The sequence below is a fragment of the Anser anser genome, assembly GCF_964211835.1.
Source record: "Anser anser genome assembly, chromosome: 3".
NCBI classification, from domain to species: domain Eukaryota; kingdom Metazoa; phylum Chordata; class Aves; order Anseriformes; family Anatidae; genus Anser; species Anser anser.
In genome coordinates, this window is record NC_139722.1 from 41,834,188 (window position 1) to 41,856,509 (window position 22,322).

At 37.7% G+C, this 22,322-nt stretch overlaps 1 long non-coding RNA gene across 2 annotated transcripts; it reads left to right on the forward strand.

Moving 5' to 3' along the window:
• The first annotated feature begins 1,957 nt into the window (after window positions 1–1,957).
• On the forward strand, window positions 1,958–15,825 carry LOC310896064. Of its 2 annotated transcripts, none has more exons than XR_014581156.1 (5): window positions 1,958–3,895; window positions 10,573–10,648; window positions 11,685–11,736; window positions 12,334–12,423; window positions 12,728–15,825. It is a non-coding gene; the product is annotated as an uncharacterized lncRNA (long non-coding RNA). The 2 variants fall into 2 exon arrangements; XR_014581157.1 differs by having other exon boundaries at window positions 12,887–15,825.
• The last annotated feature ends 6,497 nt before the right edge of the window (window positions 15,826–22,322 follow it).

The following is a 22,322-nucleotide window of genomic DNA, read 5'->3' on the forward strand; positions in this document are numbered from 1 at the left end:
AGGTCTGTCAGGATGTTATCTTCCACACACTCTAGTAACCTCCTAGACTGTTTCTTCTCTTCTGTGTTGTATTTCCAGCATATGTCTTGTAAATTGAAGTCCCCCATGAGAACAAAGGCTAGAGATTGTGAGGCTTCTCTCATTTGCTTATAGAATATTTCATCTGCTGCTTCAGCCTGGTTGTGTGGTCTATAGCAGATTCCCACCATGACTTCTGCCTCTTTGGCCTTCCCCTGATTCTTACCCATAAGCACTCAATCCTGCTATTACCATTGTTAAGCCCTAGACAATCAAAATACTCCCTAATATACAGGGCTACTACCTCTCCCCAGCCTCCCCTGCCCCCCCCCCCCCCCCCCCAGTCTATTCCTTCTGAAGTGTTTATAGCCATACATTGCAGCACTCCAATTGTGTGAGACATCCTACCATGTTTCTGTGATGGCAACTATGTCAAAATGTCCTTGCTGCACGCTGTTTTCCAAACACCATCTAATCTTCCAGGACAAAACAAACAAATGAGCAAACAAACAGACAAAAACACTTTGCCATAAAACTGAGTTTGATAGACTAATTTAGCTCATTAGCTTATTTGTATAAACGCAGTCAAAGCAATTTTGTTTTTCTTTGTTGTTTCTGAAAATTTTACTTATGGCAGTCAGAAAGAAATAAGGATAAGTGCTTTGTGCATGAATTAATGTTATCAGCCAGAGCCATCAAGCTCTAATTTTTAAATGATGCACTTCAGAGGAAGAAGCTAAAATTCTCAGGTTAGGAATGAGAAATCCTTGGTTCATTTCCTAGTTTTGACATTGACTCTGAAGAAGCCACTTCGTGACTCCACACTTCATTTTCCCCACATGTAAAATTCAGCCATTACTTCTGATTCTTACTTTTGAATTTCAGGCCCTATGCAACTTTTACAGCACTGAAAGATAAAACACTCAAAGACTTCAACATGGACACAAAAGATGCTCTACATTTGTGAGATGTCAACAGCCAGCATCAAAAATCCTTGATTTTAACAGTTGCATTTTATTATTTTTATTTTATTTACAGAAATAAATAAAAACAGTATTTTTGTGCAATGATTATGGGTGATTTTTCAAAAGAAGTTTTGAATATCATAGCATCTCACTCCCTAAGGAAAGTAAGAAATATTTAGAAAATATAAAATATGTGTGCCAGTACAGGGACATCAGCAGAAGAAAATTATGCCTTTACTAGGAGAGGAGAGCAGCAATAGAAAATGTCCCAACATATAAAGAGAAATTATTCCTTTCAAACAAAATGTAGTTGAGAGAGATGGTAAAAGAAGATTATCACTTCACACTGGGTCTTTGGATGACTTTGGATCACTTTAGCTCTTGCCAAATAATTTTAAGAAAACAGAGCTTAAAAACTGTTTTTTGTGGGCATCTTTCCTCCCATGGTTACTGTTGTTAGCACCAAAGGAAAACCAAATCCAAGGTCCAGGATTTCCCTGCCAACTGCATGAAATGCGTATGCAGGGGAATGTTGCTAAGTTTTCTTACTTAGGGTTTGTGCAATGTGACTGTAGCTCCCAAGTGGTGTACTTAGATCCCAAGATTTGTCTGGGATACTGCTCTTCTATGGAGTAGAAACATTTTTATCTTTGTTTAATTTTTTTACCTCAGTTTCTGAGGATGAACTTGAACAATAAACATTAGTCAAACAGTTGAGGTCTTGAAGGACCAGTCTGAGCCTGTACCTTAATTTTACACCAGATTTTGCAGCTTCCACTTCGCTGCCTGTTCATTTTACTGGTAACAGAAAATAATTCCTCCTTCCTTTTACCACCTATGGTAAAAGCAAGGAATATTGCCCAGGGCTAATTGAAGTAATGCAAGTCCAAAATAACAAGGCACAACATTTTTGGAAACTGGACATTTCTGTAGATTAGAAGAGATGCAACAAGAATTGGTATGTTATAATATGGTATAAATTGGTATGTTATATATAAGAAATAATAACCAGGAAATTTAAAATTAAAACAACAACAACAACAAAGCAAACAAACAAACAAACAAAAAATCAAAACCAAAACCAAATGTGGATAAATGAATTTAAAATGTGAATATTAAGATATGAAGAAAATAATCTCATAAATTAAATAGTACTGGAGAACAGAGAAAAAAAAATCCAAGCCCAGACAATATTGATGACATAAGTTATAAAGAAAAGGCAGACTAAATTAATAGAATTAGCTGATAAATAATATTAAAACCCTAACGTGATAGAAAAATAGAAAAAAAAATAAAAACATCCAAAAACTGATCTTAAAGGCAAAAAATGTTGTATGCTTTTACATGAAAAAAAAAAAAAGTGAAAAGTATTTATTACATTTATTGAGTACAAGTGGTTACATTAAATAATTACAAAATAAAAAAAATAAAAACAGATGAGGGCAAAAAATAAATAGAAAGGGCTTCATAGCTGGTGATATTAAACTAGGTAGAATTATTGTGAATGCTTCCATATAACTGGAGAGATTGAAGAACTGTCATTCAATCCAATGATGAGCATGGAGGGAAGAATTAAATCTTGCAGTCATGAGTTGTCAGAGGGATAATAAACAAATCCAATAAACATATGATTTTGCCTATGATGCAAAGGACGAGCATGAAAGTAAATATATCTTCTACATTGTCAACATGGACATTGAAATCATATGAGATTAATAGTCTCAGGGATTCCAGAGACAACTGAGAAAGAAAATCCATAAATTCATTAGGGAATCTGTGTTAGATCTTGGAAGTCTATAAATTCAAACTATTGTGAAGGTTACAAAAGTTACAAGTGAATAAAAAAGATGGAAGACACAAAGCTGGTGACATGTTCATTCTTCAGGAAGACTGTAAAGATCTTCAGTACCACACCCACTTCCCTCCTACTCATAAATTGAATACACTGAATAGATAGTTCCAGCACAGCCAGACTTGATGTTGGTTTATGAAGTATCTTTTAGATTGTGTCAAATATTAAAGCACTAATAATATGAACCTAGTTTTAATTTAGAAAAGCAATTAAGATATGATTTAAGCCCCATGAATGGGTGTAATTTAAATACCTGCAGTAGAATACAGGTGAATTTCTGAGTCAAGACATATAATAAGAGGTAAGTGAAAGAAAATACAAAGAGTTAGACAATGCTTGTGTATTTCCGAATGTTCTGTTTTTGACTTTCTGCTCTGAGTTTTAACTTAGCTCTAGCAGATATTTTTTTTTTTTTTTGGAAGAGCCTAATAGAATTAAAAATTATCTAATTAATACAAAGCATAAATTAGTCCATTTGATGCCCTTCTTGTTCTGGCACTGCCAGTTAAGTCATTCTTGTCAGTGGAACAATCTCTCTTCTGAGTCTGGAAATATTTCTTTTTAATGATTCTACCTAGAACAGAAAGATAGCATCACAGGCACATTGAATGTGTTAAGAATTAGTTTGTATGTTGTTGTTTTTTTTTTTTTTTTTTGTCACGATACTTGCATCAATAAAAATAGTATCAACCTCATTTCTTGCAGATGTATCTGATGTTTTGGTCTTCAAAATATACTGTTTGATTGAAAGAAAATATCCTAGTTTGGGCCCTAATCCTTTACTCATTTACAACACATTTGCACATAATGAAGTGTGACAACACCTAATACACAACATGCAAACCTGGCAATACTGCATTTGTAACCTAGCAACCACCCAAACGAATGGAAACATCAGGTGAATAAATGCATGGTTTACCTAGATTGAGGTTGTAATTGATACTGGTGTAGAGCTTCCCCTGTAGCTCCAGGGTTATTACCACAAGCTTTCAGGTGGCAGACCCTATGCCAGAGCTGTGTTTGACGGGTGGGTGGTTAGGTATTGAGTAGACAGGTAGAGGTGAGTACATCCTGCATGCCTAAAGATCTTTGATATATAAATCTTTTCACAGATGAATGTTTTAAAATATAAAACAATAAATATAAAAATAGTTCCAAGTATAAGTTATAATTCACCTTTCTCTCATTACTGAAGGGAGTTATTTCTTTTAATTAGATATAATGCTACACTGGGTTTTGTTTCTGTCTGGAAAACACCTAAGACGTTGATCTTAAGCAAAGTATATGATATAATACTGACATTATGTAACATATTATCTGGTCACAATTTTACTTAGGTTTGTTTGTTTTGAATAGTACCAAAAACTATTTGTGTTTTATCTGATTTTATTTTTAATATCTAGTGACAGCAAGCAAAGCAATGTTTCAGAAACAAATTTCACTTTCTAAATATGTCAATTCATGGTGTCAAACTTGTTTTTTCCTTCTCCTGAGGTTATGTGTTAAGAAATCTACACAACTAGAAAAAGCAGAAAAAAATCTTTTTATGTAGCAAAATGCTACTAAAATGCAAGTGCCTAGGATAAACTGGGTCATACTGGGGACCATCCAACTTCCTTAATGTCAGTACTTAAGGATGAAAAATTAATTAGTGTGAGAGGTCTTAGGTTTCATGCTTTTTAAAGAGCTCTGTACTTCCAAATGTAATAATTTAAAGACATTGCCAGCGGTATTCTGAACAACAGTGCTTAGTTTAAAATCAGAGTTTCAGTGAGAAAAACAAAAACAGCAACAACAATTACAAAAAGGAGAAAAAAAGGAAAAAAGAACAATGAAAAATGTTATCAGCCAGGAACTTTCCCACCACAGATCACTGCATGAAGTTTCTTGGGAAATATGAACACTGATTATTTTTTTTTCTATGATATTTTTGCAGATTCTTGCAGATCATAAAAGACTTGTATGTGCATACAAATAGTAATTCAAACAACTTATTGGAAGCAAATATTTAACTGTACATGCTGTAGAGATTTGAAAAACTGGAGTAATTGGAACCAGATTTCTTTTTTTTCCTTTCTACTTTTTCCCCCTCTTCTCAATGTCTTAAAGACAAAAAGAAAAGAAAATCTGGATCCCCATTTCTTCACCTTCAATGTCTTTTTGGTCAAAAGTTGAAGCTGTATGGATGTGTTTTTCCCCTAATGAATATTTTTCTTTTAATCTCTTTCAATCAAACTCTCTCTGTTCCAGCCTTAACTGTTGTAAGTCAGTGTGACTCAGGGGTGCTGCCTCTACTATATTTCTAACCTCTTATGGTTTTTTTGTTTGTTTTGTTTTTTGATGAGAAATTATTGTTGCAAGACTATCCACTGCTTTGTGCAGAAGCTCTAGGCATTTCTGGTTTAAGTGTCTAAAGTAGTGATGATTTTTCCCAAAGTTAATAAGTCCAAAACTGTGAATGAGCCTAAAGGCCCAGTCTGACCTCGAAATGGATTTGGGTATGGCTATCTCTTCCATATTTCCCTAATTACAGTGGAAGAGACACTCAGAGCCTGGTATTCCCAAATCCAGTGGCTGTATAGTCATGTTTTTCCCCTCCTGAATCAGAACTTAAATATTTATATGACAGTGGAATAACTCCAACAGGAATGATAAGATGAGCGAATAGATTGGTAATTTCCTTTATGGATACTATATTCCCATGAAAAGCTTTGTTTTGCAGAAATCCACATCTGCTAATGAAAACCTGTGGTTTTGGATTTTTATTTTTGGCCAGATCTAATATTGTTGTATCATACTATAGCTACTGCTGATCAAATTGTTGTGTTGCAGAACACATAAGCATAGGCTATATTAGGCCCAGAAGTGTCATCAAGGTTTGCATGAGAGTGATCTGGTGTGCTGAGGCAATGAGGCATAAGTGGAAACAGAAACTTCAATTGCCTATATCACATCTCCAGGGTGTTGTGAGGCAAAGCACAGCTAAGCCATGCTTCCAACACCTCAGATCTCAGGAGTATGTTATCCAATTATCTCATGGCAACCACCCCATTAGGGCTCTCTCACTGCTATTAGGAAACACTTTGATGATGGGTGGAAAAGATATTTTTGGAAGTGGAGGAAGATGTTTTTCGGAAGAGAGAATTACTGTAATCAGTGCATTGTGTTGCTAAGTTGGAAAGGAGAGACAAAACATTGTTCCATCTTTGTTGGCTTCAGTAGCTGTTCAGAAAACAATACCTCAACCTTGCAATTTCTTCACACTTCAGCAAAATTCAGACAAAAGCTTCTTGAAGAAGACTAAAAATGCTTAAGCATCATAAAAAAATGAACAAGCTGTTGTAGGGTAAATTCACAATGTAAGCTGCAGGGTTTATTTAGAGCTCAACTACTCCTATACTCTTACCCTGCTACAACTGCAATGCAACTTGTGCCTCTGAGACTAATAGGTTCCATACTGTGCAACATTAACTGCCAGAAGATGACATTGTTTTACCATAGTAAAGGTGCTTGTTACCCATGTCTTAACACCAACATTGACAGTCTTGCTGTGGCAGTGTGAAAAAATTAAGAAAGCTTGCACATGCTTATGTAAAATGCATATACAGAAACACTGAGGTGAAGGCAGACCAGGTTGGGACTAAAGGAAATAAACCTTGGAGCTCAGCCTCCTTTTAAATTTGAGTACAAGCAGAGGTGAGAGTTGCTCACTACTTCAGCAAGTCCTGGGCTATGTCACTGTGAGCTACTCAGGGTGCAGAGTTCACTACATAGGCATCCATATAGACACAGGCTCAATTTAAAAACAATGTCCCAGGCACTTCATGGTGGGGTGCTTGAGAGGTGGTAGTGCCTAGCTCTTTATTCTGCCAGCCAGTGAGAAGTTATGCTTCTTTGCCTACTAGATACAGTGGAGTTACTGGAAAAGAAAGTATGTCCTCAGCTCAGATGCTCCAGCACCAAAACCCCAACCTAAAGCCACTTCTATTAGCAGTTTGATAAGATGAGGACTTTCTAGAGAGGCCAGCTGAAGTGCAGACATTCTTTCTTTTGGGACAGTTCTGATCTAGGGTGTTGGGGAAGCACAACTGACAGTTACTTCAATCATTTTTAAAGACAATCACCATAACTCCTTAGCCATTGCTCTACGTTCCATAACTGGAATAACTATGAAAGAACATTGAAATATTACAGTTTTTCACTTATCCACTTCTTTTTTTCTTTTCTTATACTAATGGTAATGCAACCCATCCCTAGGAAGTCCAGATTTAAATCTAGATTTAGCTGTGTTTTCACACACTATCAATTTCCTTTTCTGTTGATATTCAGTAACAATGGATCTTCTTAATGATTTTTTTTTTATTGCTTTGGGGACAAAATCCTGAAATAGTATGCCTATGTCTCCATTTAAGATAGGCCAGATATCCTATCATTGGCCTCTTGCTAAAGGAAGCAAAAATCTCACAGATACTGAGCTTTAGAAAAGCTTTAGTCAGCAAAGATTCAGACAGGCCATTTCCTCATTCGCTTGAGTATTCCTCTCTCCTTTTAAAGCCAATTGAACCTTTGGGATCCAGCAGCTATCTGTAAGTTATATGCTGATGCAGCACCCGTAGCAACAGTCCAGGAGTGTTGCTGAATCTGAAAAGAAATCTAAACTTCTTTTCACACAGTTGTAGAATATGTGGCCTCAAATTCTTGCTAAGATTCAAATCCCCATTAGAGCACAGGGCAGCCACAAGGAAGAATGCAGGAGGTCCCCCATTATCATGGAGTTAACTATGATATATACTACGTAGAAGCTCTTGACATTCCTTTTTGTCATTTCTGTGAGCAATAATAATGCATGACAAGACTTAGACTGGCACAAGTATATTGTCTGTCAGAGGCGCTTCAAGATTTTATTTGGCTGTTAGTCAGCTCACATTACTCCAGGCTGTTTGATACACAGAGCACAAATCAGCTTAACACTGTTGCTATTAATGTTCAAACCACACTGAAAACACTTAATTAAGCAGCATACTGCAGTGTAATTGTTTAATAATATTTTGATTGGGCTGTTTAGTAGACAATCCTTCCTGTAAAACATTTTCTTTCTGTCGAGTGACTCTTTGGAAAAAGGCAATACCAGAATGCTCAGGATCCTTTTATTAAAAAAGTCGGAAAGGTTTGATAAGTCTGCTTTTTTTTTTTTTTACTTTTATTTGCTTGTTTTGCAGGCTCCCCCCCCACCCCCAATTAGTAGACATTAGCATAATCACAACAAAAGTACATGACAGAAGTTGCTAGCTTTCTCTCAGAAGCCATGTAAAAGATTAATTAAGCCTTGAACAGAAAAATATATAAGATATATAAGATATATAAGATATATATTTGTGGTGAATGGAGTCAAATCTGGTTGGAGGCCGGTCACTAGTGGAGTCCCCCGGGGCTCGGTACTGGGGCCGGTCCTCTTTAATATCTTTATTGATGATCTGGATGAGGGCGTCCAGTGCACCCTCAGTAAGTTTGCAGACGACACCAAGCTAAGTGCGTGTGTCGATCTGCTCGAGGGCAGGAAGGCTCTGCAGGAGGATCTGGATAGGCTGGAGCGATGGGCTGAGGTCAACTGCATGAAGTTCAACAAGGCCAAGTGCCGGGTCCTGCACCTGGGGCGCAACAACCCCAAGCAGAGCTACAGGCTGGGAGATGAGTGGCTGGAAAGCTGCCTGGCCGAGAAGGACCTGGGAGTATTGGTGGATAGTCGGCTGAATATGAGCCAGCAGTGTGCTCAGGTGGCCAAGAAGGCCAACGGCATCCTGGCCTGTATAAGAAGCAGTGTGGCCAGCAGGTCGAGGGAAGTGATTGTGCCCCTGTACTCGGCTCTGGTGAGGCCGCACCTCGAGTACTGTGTTCAGTTTTGGGCCCCTCGCTACAGGAAGGACATGGACGTGCTCGAGCGAGTCCAGAGAAGGGCGACCAAGCTTGTGAGGGGTCTGGAGAGCAAGTCTTACGAGGAGCGGCTGAGGGAGCTGGGCTTGTTCAGCCTGGAGAAGAGGAGGCTCAGGGGCGACCTTATCGCTCTCTACAGTTACCTGAAAGGAGGCTGTAGAGAGGTGGGGGTTGGTCTATTCTCCCACGTGCCTAGTGACAGGACGAGGGGGAATGGGCGAAAGTTGCGACAGGGGAGTTTTAGGTTGGATGTTAGGAAGTACTTCTTTACCGAAAGGGTTATTAAGCATTGGAACGGGCTGCCCAGGGAGGTGGTGGAGTCACCATCCCTGGAGGTCTTTAAAAGACGTTTAGATGTAGAGCTTAGGGATATGGTTTAGTGGAGTACTTAGTGTTAGGTCGGAGGTTGGACTCGATGATCTTGAGGTCTCTTCCAACCTAGAGAAATCTGTGAATCTGTGAAGACGGCCAGGGGGAAAAAAAAAGTTGTGTGTGTGTGTATATATATATATATGTATGTGTGTATATATATATATAGTAAGAGGGAACAGAAATTATGGATTTGGCTAATCTAGCAAGGGGTGTAAGGAGATATGACTACCTTGTGTAAAGTACATAAGAGATAAACAACATATGTGAGACTGGCATAGGAACAAATGAACTGGGCAGTGATGGGCCAAGGATGAGAATATTCCTGAGCTTCAGTTAGGTGTAGATTTTGGACAGTCATTCAGTAAGTCTACAGGGACAAATAAACCAACCTGCTGTTCAGGAGTGACAAATTTAAGATATATGGTAGCTGTGACAGTAGAGAAGTGGATATGATGACCTAAAATGATCTCTTCCATGCTGTATTTTAACAAAGGTTAAATCAAAACATAGTATAGGGTACTAATAGTTGAGCTGTCAAGACTTTCTATATAAAAAATCAGAACCAATTATTAGGAAATTGTACGCCCCTTACATTTCAAGAAAGATTTTGTTTAAATCACATATAGAGTACAATTGTGGATTTAAGGTAAAAACTTGCATTGCTGCTGTTGTGAAACCTTTGGTTTCTGTGACTGACAATAATCTGCTTTCAAGAAACTATTGTTTCTTAAATGTTAACTTCATAAACTGTGATTTGAATAAAAAATTAAAGCTTATTTTGTTTTGTGGATATAGGTATTAAAAATAACACCTTTTAAAAATAAATAACCTGTCTCTAAACATCACTTCAATAGCTTCTTTCCTGCAGTATTTGGAGGACATATTGAAATTAGTGGGCAGTGAAGTGCCAAGAGACTTCCAGCTGTCTTCTCTCTGGCTCTAGCAGGGCTTCAGCTGCAGACTATCCAGCTAGAACACTAGACTGGCAGCAGGTAGCTAGTCAATGTTGCTGGCTTTTACATTTGAACTGTCCAGTCATCTGAAGTTGTATGTTCTGTGTCTTGAAACAGTCTAATGGCAAGGTCCCTAATGAGATATGACAGAATGGTGAGTGTTAAAGGAGACATCCTTTTGCACCATTGAAACGGTAGTGCATCAGCAGCAACTGCCATTTATATTTGAGAAATGGGACTTTTAAGCGGAAGCCATGTGCTAAATTCATGGGGGGAAAAAAAAGAAAGCATTGGATTTGACTTCATAGAAAACTTTCACTGCAATGTTCTTGCCAGCTCTGCAGTCATGCCAAGATCTAGTTTTAATTGTTTCTCCTGAAGATACCTGCAAAGACAGTATAAGCCTGTTCAGCGTTATTCCCATCTGTGCCAGTTCTGGCAAACTGATATGGACATTCAGTTACATTTCTTTTTGTTACAGCTTTCTCTCTTCTGTCTGGATTTACAGTCAGAGAAGGAATGAAAAGGCCAAATATGCTACTACTCTGTAAAACCAAGTGAGTGTGCTGATAAGCTTATCCTGAAGCAACAAGTAATATGCAGATTATGGCATACTGTAGCAAAAGAAATTTCAAGTTATTTTAAGTGGCAGCTCTTTGTAAGTTCTCAGATTTCACAGAAATGAAAAACGTAGTAAAATTATCTAGCTAGAGTTGATGGAAAGGACTATATTCTCTTCTTTAGCTGACAAAGGGATACCTGGGGAGTTGGGGAAGTTTCTAACCTAAGTTGTGGTCTCTAAATCTGATATCAAGACCTTTAGAGGTAAATAAATTCTACTACGCGAAGACCAATGCAATAATGATGTTCAGCTTTGACCACTCTGCCTTCCTCTTATGCTCTATTTTACTTTTAACCATGATATTGCTTAGTCTTTCCAAACGGCAGTTCATCTCTGGATCCTTCGTCAAAAATCCTCACAAAAAAGAGAATTAACTGAATGGTGCTAACTTTTATATCTATCATATACATCATAAATTTATAGATTCTGTCAATGTGATGCAAAATGGTCTGTCTTAGTGCAACAGTTTACAGTCCATGGATCAAATGTCCTAAAACTATTTAGACTTTCCTAGTGGGAAATTGAAATACTAAGAAACATATCATACTGAAATATAAACATACATTTATATACTTTTACAAATAAACATGATTTCTTATTTATAACTGGTAAATATTCATAATTATTTCTATATCCATGTATTAAATGTATATTACAAATATAAAGATCAATATAATGAAAATATTCAATAAATGTATATCTTTATCAATTTTCAATAAATCTGGATTAATACATTTTATCATTAAGCTGATCATCATTTTAAATGGGCATATTTTAAAATACTTTGATAAAAGGAATTAAAAAAGACCTTCCATTTTGGATACAGAACTGCATAGAGATGGAGGGGAAGACACTGCTCTTCTTCACTGTTTGCATGAAATATAAAATAAGTATCCTGTGTAACATATAGGGAGAAAAACTTCACTCAGTTTAGTGCTACCTAAAGCATCTCTCTCTCTCTGTCAACCCAGGTTTAGGCTCACTCCAAAATACATGTGCGCTAGTCCAAATCAGTAGGAGGAGGTGAGTGAAAACCTGTTTCTGTAAAATGGAAAGGAGCAAACAGAAGAATAGATAGTATTCTGCAAGTATGAAAAATGGTACTGAAAAGAATATGGGAAAGTACCATTCTCCAGATACTAGGAAAATGCTTCTTTCTATGAAGATATTAAATCTTTGAAAATTATTGCCAAGCAAAGATGTAGAATTTCTGTTCCTGGATTTTTATTTTATTTTTTTTTTACCGCTTTTGGTGTTGGTTGGTTGACTTTATTTATTTTTTTTATTTTTTTTTAGAAAAAAGGTACTCTTTTTAGGAACTTTTTTAGGAATTATTTTTGCAATGGGAAAATTGATTTCTTGGTGTTCCTTCTTGTTGAATACTGTATGAGTTTCTCCATCTAGGTCTCCTCTAGTCCTTTACTTCTTCCTGTCGCTTATTTGTTCTCAGCTTAACTGGATTGTCCCTTAAAACCAGGAAAGTTTTAAGGGAAGAAAATATATACAATGTACCCCTGTATACAACACTGGATAAAAATGTAAATGAGTTTTCATCAAAACTAATGCTTGTACAGCTTCAAATTCCTTCAATATTATCTTACTCTTCTTTCCTGTTTTTAGTCTAAAATATGATATTTTGACAAGCACGGCAAAGTAAACTGATGTGCTTAGCCCTGTCTGATGTATGCACAACTCCCTCATGCTGTATATGTAAGTAGAGATCTTCTTTATAATAAGTGACAGTGAAACGACATATAAAAGAGATGTTTCTACATAGATTTAACATCTGGATTTATTTTTCCATTTATGTATGTATTTATTTTGATATTTTACTTAGGGTCAATTCTTACTGAAGTTAAAAGATTTTAAATAAACACTATAGTATTTAAATAATATATACACATTTATACATTAACGTACTTTTATTTGATTCATAAAAAAGACAGAAACATCTTCACTTACAGATAAATTCTTTATCTATTTAATAAACTAAAATAACTTATTTTCTTATTAGCCTTGTAAGCGGATGCCCTTTTAGACACCTGATGGCTGTTGGTAGGCTTTTGTGGGTGCTATATTTTTGCCACCATAATAACCTCGGATTGGTCACCTCTGTGTTAGAACTACTGATGAGAAAGAAGATTAAATACTATTGATGAGTTCTACATTGCAGGTTTCTGGCACATGGACTGGAAAATACATGGTTTTTTCACCTGCTCAAGCAATATATCTCACTTTTTTGAAAAACATAGTTTGAATACAGGATGGCTGGTCTTTCTTAGCTGATTTACAGAAAGAATTTGACTGTAGATGTCCTTCCTGTATATCAGGAGGGTTTGTTTTTTTTGGGGGGGGCGGTGTGGTTTGGTTGGATGGCTGATTTTGTTTTGGTTTTTGGCTTCTGGTTTATTTGTTTTTGCTTTCTTTTTTTCTTTCATTCTAGAAATTATCATTTTTTGATCGTTTCAACCTGTATAAAATGTTAAAATTCCTACTGGGGTTGTAATGACAACTTACAAATTGGCAATGAAAATAAAAACCATACACACATAAAAATTCTGTGGAGAATTAGAATACATTAGTGCTCTCTTGAGTGCCAATAGTATTAAAACGCCCTTCTAGCTAGGTCCATTTATCGAAGTCCATTTTGCATCTATGTCCTTGGAATAACTGGGGAGGTGCCTGGTTTGGCCTGGTCTGGTTCATACATTTGGATGAACCAAGCTTCTCAGCATGCTCTGCAAGCCTTGATCATAAAGGTTTTTTGAACACTGGGCTTTCATAAAGACAGAGCATTATAAATTTTAGCAGCAAGCTTTACAGTAACAAGAATGTAGCTGACATTCAAACAGTTCTGTACAAATAACATAGTTTGCATTTCCATATAAAGTGGTTTTGACTGCAATGTCAGTGCATAAATAAGGATGTCTGTTTATACGAATAGTTGTGTAACTCTTGGGACTAAGTAAATGTAGTATTTCATTAAGCTGTGCATTATGAATGATCTTAAAAATAAGTGAGAAAAAAAAATTAGTAGTCTCCAATGAGTTATTAAACTAGAGGATATGATTTAATGCTCCTCAGTCACACATTCATAAACATATACATTCATGCATGTATTCAGACAGTAACCTCTCTGTCAAAAATACAGTCCTGGTGCCTCTGAAATCAGTGACAAAACTGCCATTGATCTTTATAGACCTGTGTTTTTACAGTACTGTGTAGAAATTATGGAGTTTTTTTAAAACAGACAAGAAGGACAAGGATAACTATAGCACCATTTTGTCTCTTTGACAAACTTATGTCAATTCCTTCAGAAATGTGTAGATAACCAAAGCACAATGTTTTGAATCCTTTCCTAGGAAGTTATTCACTTCATTAGTCCCAAAAAGCTAATAGTATAGTTGGCCTACATATCATCCTGTGGAATCCCCTCACAGATGAAGGCTGGAATTTCAGTCTTGCTCATTATTTTAGGAAGGATGAGACAGTAAAGAATAAGAAGCCTACATAATGTCATCTCTTCTTAAGAGATTATGTAGAAAACATACAACTCATATATTTTCTAGTACCTTCAAGATTGAACTATTTCCCACAATAGGATCTTCTATTTCCTTCCTCTTAAAATTTCATGCAACTCAAGTGTTAGACCTTTTGTCCATGTGATTCTTTATGTATGATGTAGGGCTTTTTCAGGTAAAAGTATTTTTGACAGCCATGCAGAGAGGTTGTAGTAAATTCAACGTTGTACAACTTTGCTGTTTCCCTCCCATTTTATTTTCTTTCTGTCTCATTGCTCCATTCAATGCTGCTTAATCCTTTTGATGTCTTTCATGACCTGTTTCTTTTCTTTATTTTGAATTCATTTATTTGAGCATTACAGTCCCTGCAGTGGGAAGAGATTACACAGACAGACTAAATTTTCCAGAATCTAGCTCTTCTACCAGCATTAAGTCTTTCATCTTTTATGCCTCAATAATTGTTACCATTTTATTTTATGTGAACAGAAGAACATTCATCTCAGCATAGCAAAAGAACTCTCAAAAGAGACTGACAGAACATATGGATAATTTACAAAATATTACTTATACCAGCCTTTGGTCTACACCAGGAAAAGCAGGTTCTTAAAATGGTTATTCTCACCTCATGAAAGCTGTTCTACTTCCAGCAGTCAATATACTGGTCTTTGCTTCTGATCAATTGTACTTTTTGCATTTTAATCTCCAAGAAATGTTATGGGTACAGTGTACTCTCTCATCTTCTCCAGTAATTATTTTTGCAACTACTTTGACTTTCTCATAGTGTTTCCTGAAATTTCTTATTCTAGTTCTACCAGTATAAGTAAGAAAAACACAATCTCACATTATTTACTAAGAGCATTCACTTTTTTTTTTTTTAGTTTTAAACACATTAATTTCCCTGAATACACACACACACACACACACACACACAAACTTCTGTTCATTACTAAGGATCTTATTTTTCTCTTTTCAAGAGTGGATAACCTTTTTAGCATTTCAGATAGATTTACAAAGAAAGAGACATTCAGAAGCTTTCAGTCATGCAAGGAAAATTCAGACAACAAAAATATTCACAAAAAATATCCTTAAGACTTAAGTTTCCTTATCTTGGAGCATCATAGCAATAAAGTATGAATATCTGGCATCTCTACTGGCTCCATTTCTCAATGCTTTCAGGGCTTCTCTACCTGTAGCACAATCAAGGCCAGTAGCTGGTATCCCATTGTAATCATGGCAGAGTTCTGCTGCGAGATTTGGCAATGTCTGACTGGATCAACTCATAATCCATATTCCTCCTTAGGCTAGAAGTGTGTTTTGGAGGGGTATCTCTCAGTCATGCTCACTTACTGTGTTCTTGTTTGCCTTCCGGAGATCTATCAAAGATCATGAGCTGGTTTCCTCTGGGGTGAAACTAAATATGGGTATGTATCTCTAATGTCACTAAAGAGTATTTGGTTCATGGGATTCAGACAAGAACAAATCTGAACTAAAGACAAAACAAAACAATCACCAAATCCTGAAATATGGATAGTGTAGATATGAAAACTTAGCACAAACTGTTTTGTTTAGCAGATTTCTTTTCCTGTTGTTCTGTACCTCATGAATTAGACAGATATGGTAAGACAGATATGTCTTATCTTCAATGTATCTTCAAAGCTCACTGTTGTGGTTTAACCTGGTAGGAAGCTAAGCACGACACAGTTAGTTATTTACTCACTCCCCCAGCCCCATGGTGGGATGGGGTAGAGAATCAGGAAAGGGGAAAAAAAAAAAAAAAAAGAAAAAGCTCAAGGTTTGAAGACAACTAAGACAGTTTAAGAGGATCGAAAAGGAGGGGATAATAACAATAATAATAATTAATATCAACAACATCTTTCTTGTAAATAGGGAGGGTCTTCTGGGTGAAATGGTGATAGGTGACTGCCTTGGCCATAGTGACCAAGTAGTCAAGTTTAAAATATTTGGTGATAGGAAAACTGCCACAAAATCTTCAACCGTGAACTCAGGGAGAGCAGACTTCAAACGGCTCAGGGAACTAGTTAGTGAGGTTCCCTGGTAAACTGCTTTTGAAGACATTGGGGTCCATCAGTTCTGGTCAGTTTTTAAGTACCACCTCCTAAGAATGCAGGAGCAGGCCATTCCTAAATGTGGAAAGTCAAGCAGGAGGGGCAGAAGGCCAGCCTGGCTGAGCAGGGATCTTCTTCAAGAGCTTAGGCGGAAAAAGAAAGTGTATGGTCATTGAAAGCAAGGTAAGACAACATGGGAGGATTACAGGGACGCTGCTTGCCTTTGTAGGGAGAGAATTAGTGTGACCAAGGCTTAATTAGAGTTGAAGCTGGCCAGCAGTGTAGGGGACAGAAAAAACGGCTTTTTTAAAGTATGTTAACAAGAGAAGGAGGACCAGAGTAAACATTGCTCCAATACTCAGTGAGGATGGTCACCTAACAAAGAGGGACATAGATAAAGCAGAGATATTTAATGCATTTTTTTGCCTCTGTTATCAACATCAGTGGTGGGCTTCAGGACCACAGACGACCTGAGCTGGAGGACTGTGACTGTGGGAATGACAAACTCCCAGTTAACTCTGAACTTGTGCGAGATTTGCTGATTCACCTGGATGCATATCAGTTCATGGAGCCTGATGGGATTAATCCCAGGGTACTCAGAGATATGGCTGCTGTCATTGTGGGACCTGTCTCAATTATTTTTAACAGTCTCAGGAATCTGGAGGGATCCCATTTGACTGGAAGCTGGCAAATGTGGTCCCAATTTTCAAGAAGGGCAAGAAAGAAGATCCTGGCAATTACAGGCTCGTCAGTCTCACTTCAGTGTCCAATAAAATTATGGATAAGATTATTCTGGCAGTTATTGAAAAAAAACAGTAAGTACAATGCAGACGTTGGTAACAGCCAATATGGGTTCACAAGGGGAAGGTAATGTTTAACAAACTTAATTTGCTTTTATGACAAGATCACCCATCTAGTTGACCAAAGGAAACCAGTTCACATAATCTTTCTGTATTTCAGTAAAGTTTTCAATAGTGTCTCTCACAGTATACTTCTGGACAAAATGACTGGAATACAGTTAGATAAAAGTGGAATAAGATGGGTGAACAACTGGCTGATGGGTCAGGCCCAAAGAGTTCTTGTAAATGAGTTTACTTCAGGATGGTGACCTGTCACTAGTGGGGTTCCCTGGGGCTCCATTTTAGGACCAGTCCTCTTCAATGTTTTCATAAACAATTTGGATGTAGGACTTGAAGGTTTTTTGAGCAAATTCATGGACAATACCAAACTGGGTGGAGCTGTTGACTCCATCAAGTGTGGTGAGGCCTTGCAGAGAGATCTTGACAAATTAGAGAGCTGGGCAATCACCAATAATATGAAGTATAACAAGAGCAAGTGTTGGATTCTGTACCTGGGAAGGGGCAACCCTGGTTGTACATAGAGACTGGGGGTCGAGATGCTGGACAACAGCCCTGCAGAAAGGGATCTGGGGGTTTTGGAAAACAGCAAGCTGAACATGAGCCAGCAGTGTGCCTTTGCAGACAGGAAGGCCAACCGTACCCTGGGACAGCATTAAGCACGGCATTGCTAGCCAGTCAAAGGAAGGGATTGTCCCACTCTACTCTGCACTGGTGTGGCCTCACCTGAAGTAGTGTGTGCAGTTTTTGGTGCCACAGCATAAGAAAGATATAAAACTGTTAGTGTCCAAAGGAGAACTACGAAGATGGTAAAGAGTCTGGAGGGTGAGGCGAGTGGCTGAAGTCAGGTTTTGACTGAAGGTTTGTTCAGCCTGGAGAAGAGAAGACTAAAGGGAGACCTCATCATGATCTACACCTTCCTCATGAGGGGGAGAATAGGAGCAGGTACTGATCTCCTTCCTCTGGTGACCAGAGATAGGACCCAAGGAAATGGCTTGGAACCGCAACAGGGGTGGTTCAGGCTGGATATCAGGAAAAGGTTCTTGACCAAGAAAGTGGTCGGGCACTGGAACGGGATCCTCAGGGAAATGGTCACAACACTGAGCCTGCTGGAGTTCAAGAAGAGCTTGGATAATGCTCTCAGACACGTGGTCTGACTTTTTGGGTAGTCCTTTGGGGACCTGGGAGTTGGACTCGATGATCTTTGTGGGTCCCTTCCAACTTGGGATATTCTATGATTTTATGATTTAACAATAATAAAAGAATAAAGTAAAAATAATAAAGAATCGAGCAAGTGATGCACAATGCAATTGATCACCACCCACTGACTGATGTCCAGACAGACCCTGAGCTGCAGACCCCCCCCTTTCTGGCGAACTCTTCCCATTTTTATTGTTCAGCATGATGCCATGTGGTATAGGATATCCCTTTGGCCAGTTTAGGTCAGCTGTCCTGGCTGTGTCCCCTCCAGCTTCTTATGCAGACCCAGCCTCCTCACTGGTAGGGCAGCTCAAGAAGATGAAAAGCTCTTGACTTAGTCTAAGCACTGCTCAGCAACAACTACAACAATGGTGTGTTATCAGCATTATTCTCATTCTAAATCTAAAACACAGCATACCAGCTACTAGGAAGAAAATTAATTCTATCCCTGCCAAAATCAGGACACACAGAATTTCCTGTACTGTCAGATGAAGCTGAATTTCCTGGTGATGCAATATTTTGTTTTATTAAGATATTCCCTCAGCTTAATGGGGAGGCATTCAAGAATTATCAAGCAGGGAAACAACTCAATGCAAACAAAGATTCAGAAATTTTCTAGGAACAAAAAGAGAATACATTTCCTTTAGACTGGAAATTAGAGAAGAGAACAGGTACTATAAACATTTAAAAATAATTGTGTAGAGGATGGCACACTTTATAAAGAGATTAAATAAATTGATCATATTGGCCATTCCCTTGTTCTAAAGGAGGGCATGCCTTAAGTAAAGATGAGTCTGAACATAGGCTACTTTTCAGATCCACTTTTCTTTTCAATTCTTTTATTTTAAGTCATATCACGCTTTAAGAAGCTCAATTCATGGCTATGATGTGATTGTTCCTGCAGGGGAAAAATACAGGTGCTGAACAGAGGATAAACATTGCGTGATCTTAGATAAAAGCAGAAGAAACAAAAAGAACTCTGCCTTGAGAAACTAGCTTGAAACCCAAGACGTAAAAGAGTGATTCTGAAAAGAATGTATGGAGAAAGTAAGTTAGACTAGAAAATACGACAAAGCAAGATTTGTGATTCCCTTAAGCAATCTTTAAATATAAAAGTGCTGAGGAAAATGCCTCAATCTTTCACCAAGGCAGTGGAGTAAATGCTAACAATGAGACACACCTATCTGGAGCCAGCCCATCTTGTCTTTTGCTCACAGGCGGTATGAACAGCAGGACACATTCAGCACTCCTGCGGGACACAGACATTTAGGTTCAGACATTTCTATGCCATTTGTTATCTTTCATGAGTGAACTTTATGCAATATTGGTCAGAGAAAAAAATTGCAGTTAGGCATACTTCATCACCTAACAACTAAGGATTAAATATCCAGTATGGATTTTCAAGATAGATTTTCTAGTTAAAGTTTGAGTATTATCAAATCTATTAAGTCCTCTGCTTTATGGTTTTCATGGTTTTATGACTTGCCTTGTCTCTTTTTGACATAGTGCCAAGAAGCCAGGTGTGGAAATGTCTGACAATCAACCATACATTGGGGCTGATCCCACATTCCCAGACACTTAGACAAAATATAGAATTATGGTTTAAATACTGGGAAAAAAAATTATGTGAAAAAAAAGATTAAAATTAATTTCTTTTTTTTTATTTTCCCTTTGGTTTTTATATAATGACCTCAGTAATGAAGGAAAATTACTGATTTCTGCATTACTGAATTAGTAAACTCTTTCTGATAATGCCTTGACAGTTTAAAAGTAACAGAGGTTTTCACAGAGTAAGGACTGCCAATTTTACTCTAAAAAAGAATACTAAACAAGCGAGAAATAATTTGTGAAAGATTTTGAAAAGAAGCCTAAGGGAGACAATAGAGAGACAATTCAGTTCCTCTTGGACTTGGGTCTTTAATTCCCTTAAGTTTCTTCTGCATATCTAGCCATATACATTTCCATGGTCAGACCTGTAGTAAAATTTTCTGTTGCATTATTTTGCTTGCATTTTAATTCAGATAACAAGGAGACAAACTTGAAGAGAGGATAGTTACAGCAATTCTTCACTTATATTTACTAGATGTGAGGAATTTCTGATTTCCTTATCTGCAGGAGCTAATTGGGTATTATCTGTCCTAGCAGTATGGGATTAATCTATGCTCCATGGAAACCAGCAGAAAATAACCCAGATGTTTTTGTATGTGTTATAATGTTCAAACTGTAATAAAGTGAAGAAATGGATTATAGATAGATAGATAGATAGATAGATAGATAGATAGATAGAATAAAAGGAAACATAGAAAATGTCACCCAGCCCGGACATGGACAGGACTAGCAGATTGAGAGCTCTTAATTGATTCCATGGGTGGTGGAGTGATTTGTCTGGTTAATTCCAATAATAAATGAGACTCTGACATATGAACTAGTTACCCATTCCTCAAGTGGTTGATGTCTAACTTCTTAGAGGGACAAGTGATGTTCATCTACCTGAGATTGAGCAATAACAGGTCTGTATTATCCTTAGATGTCTGGGGCTGCACAAGCGTTACACTGACTGGCTCAGCCTGTGTCTACCCTAGCATAGGTAACCTATTGAACCCCATTCATGTTGGGGATTGGGGACTGAAATTATTCCCCACAAACAAGGAATTCCCAGTAAGTGCCTGTCATAAGCTCACATTGATAAGTCCCCCCCATGCAAACAACATGTAGTTCAACAAGTCCGAGTGCAAGGTCCTACACTTGGGTCAGAACAATCCCAAGCATGAATACAGGCTGGGCAATGAAACAGCAGCCCTGATAAGGATTTGGGGGTGTCGGTGTATGAAAAGTTTGACATGAGCTAGCAATGTGTGCTTGCAACCAAGAAAGCTAACCGTATCCTGGGCTATGTCAAAAGAAATGTAGCTAGCAGGTCAAGAGAGGTGATTCTCCCTCTACTCCACTCTCATGAGATCCCACATGGGGTACTCTGTTCAGCTCTGGGGCCCTCAGCATAAGAAAGACATAGACCTATTAGAGTTGGTTCAGAGTAGGGCTACAAAGATGATCAGAGGACTGGAGCACTTCTCATGAAGAAAGGCTGAGGGAGTTGAGGTTGTTCAGCCCGGAAAAAAAAGAAGACTCTGGGGATACCAGCACTTAAAGAGGGCCTACAGGAAAGATGAGGAAAGACTCTTTAGCGGGGAGTGTAGTGATAACACAAGGGGTAATGGTTTTAAATTAAAAGAAGATAGATTGAGATTAGATATTTGGAAGACCTTCTTTTCTATGAGCGTGGTGAAGCACTGGAACAGGTTGCCCAGAAAAGCTGTGGGTATCCCATCTCTGGAAGTGTTCAAGGCCAGGCTGGATGGGACTTCGAGCAACCAGATCCAGCAGAAGGCAGCAGCAGCTGCCCATGGCATGATGAATTAGATGATCTTTAAGGTCCCTTCCAACCCAAACCACACTATGATGCTATAAAAATATTTCTGTGTTAGTTTTCTGTGTCTTGCCCATCACTTGCCTGAGGAAATTTCTGGAAGACACTGGGTTTTGGCATATGCACTTGGTGCTCATCTTCATCAGGTAGGACATTCAGAAGACTGCTTAATATAAAAGAGTAGATAGTTTTCTCAGTAGAAGAGTTATGGTGTCTTACACATATTTTACACCAGCCAATTTTCATCTATGTATACTAGAAAGTAAGGCAGTTGTTGGATTACATTTCCATGGTTCAATTCTCTTTTTTTTGTTATTGTTTGTTGTTGCTGTTTTTATTTTTGTTTTGTTTTTGTCTTCTGATGATGACACCTCTTTGTTTAAAGCATTTCTGTTTCCCATGGATGTTTAGTTCCAAGGATTTCCCTTGTTCTTTTCCCTTCTTCTTCAGAACCAAACAGTTTCTGTCTCTAAACTGCAGATATCATCTTCACGTATCTTAACTAAGTAAATGTCATAACTTCTACATGGGATTTCTG